Source organism: Haliaeetus leucocephalus, unplaced genomic scaffold (assembly GCF_000737465.1).
Source record: "Haliaeetus leucocephalus isolate CR32 unplaced genomic scaffold, Haliaeetus_leucocephalus-4.0 Scaffold317, whole genome shotgun sequence".
NCBI lineage: Eukaryota > Metazoa > Chordata > Aves > Accipitriformes > Accipitridae > Haliaeetus > Haliaeetus leucocephalus.
The window spans coordinates 3,184,669-3,186,308 of NW_010972753.1; the positions used below are offsets into that span (position 1 = coordinate 3,184,669).

General features: G+C 48.2%; 1 protein-coding gene across 1 annotated transcript in view; it reads right to left on the reverse strand.

Moving 5' to 3' along the window:
- ARX (aristaless related homeobox) overlaps positions 1 to 1,640 on the reverse strand; it is a 9,132-nt gene that overhangs the window by 3,844 nt on the left and 3,648 nt on the right. The window lies entirely within an intron of this gene.

Genomic DNA, 1,640 nt, shown 5'->3' on the forward strand with positions numbered 1-1,640 from the left:
CCCCCCCCGCCCCGTCTGCTCCGCGGGGACAGCGGTTCCCCCGTGGGGCTTCCGCGGGTTTTTGTTCCGCGCCCGCAGCGCGGCTCCTTCTTGTTGGTTTTTAGGGGTTTTTTTTGTTTTCTTTTTTAAAATTTTATTTTACAAATAATATCGTTCGCGGATGATGGATTTTTTTTTCTTTTTTCCTCCCCTTTCAGATTTAGAGCGACGGGGGGAGGGAAAAAAAAAAAAAAAAAAAAAGAAAAAATCGTGATTTCACTAACATCTGAAACGAAGAAATAATTTGCGAGGCAACCAAAGCAGCAAACACACGTTTCCAGGCGTCCCTTTTAGGATCTGTTTTAGGAAAGTTAGTTAGGAGGCTGCGGCACTGCCGTCCCCTGCCTCTCTTCCCCCTCCCGCGAAGGAAAAATCGTGAACTAACAGGGGCTTAAAGCAGGAGAGAGGGAGAGGGAGAAAAATAAAATACAGCATTTCAAAGGGAAAGAAAATACTCGCTTAATAACCAAGTGCGAGGCACCACACGCACCTAAGGAGAGAGACTTTGAGAGAGACAGGCATTTCACAATTTTTTAGGGCTGGGGTGGGCTGAGGTTTTGGGTTTTGATTTTTTTTTTTCCCCTTTTTAGGCTCGGCTTTGTAAGCTCAGCGTGAGATGCCTTCTCCCCGGGGAAGTGAGGAAGGCAGCAGCGCTGCGGGTCTCTCCACGGAGCCGTAGAGCGAGACTTGATCCCCACGCATGGCCCTTGAGGTACCCACGCAGGAAAAGGCATCGCGTTCGCGGGGAAGCCAACAGCCCGGCATGGGGTGGCGTGGCAGGGGGGGAGCGTCTCTCCCAGCTAAAACTCAATTAGCAAGCTGTCCTCGCTCGCAATTCCCCCTTATTGAATTAATAAGTCTAAGTACACCCAAAGGTAAACGAAGGGACTCTCATAATTCATATTCCCTTAATTACATCTTCTCCCGTGAATAGAGGAGAGAGAAAAGGGGTGTCTTTCTTTTTTTTAAAGTTATTTAACTTTCCCACGACTTGTTCCCCTGAGCTGAAAATACTGATTTGCTGTCACATCTCTGTTTGACAATGGAGAAATGTGTCAACAGAAAGGAGGGGACAAATCTCATCATTAGCCCCTCTAATGCAAGAAGCTGTTGTGTATTAAATGAGCCATATGGAATTTATTATGCTTTATCAGTGCCCGATTTTAACTGTAAAGTGATTTGCTCGGCTTCAGACCCAGAGACATCTGTTTTCTGTTGGCAATCAGGGCATCCCAATGTTTATCGTCTCTCTGGTTATGAGACCCGGCTTGGGAAATGCACTCTGGTATGGGGCGGCAAACACCTTTAATAGCATTGCACTCACTCGCTATTAGATCAATGCAGGCTTATTGCTATCAAAAATGGGAAATCAAATAGCATTAGCCAGCTCCTTGTGCAGGCGGAGAGGAAATCAAACAACATTTTGCCTTCAAATGGCCCTGTTTGTTCTAAGCGCTAAGTGGGCTTTTATGAAGCCCGATTGGAGATTCGATGGCAGCCAAATACCCGGCTTGCGGCCGAGCGGGTCTCAGTAACGACCGAAGCCCCGTGGGGGCCCCCCCTCCTCCACCCCCCCCCGCGTTTTCATCCCTACCGGGGCC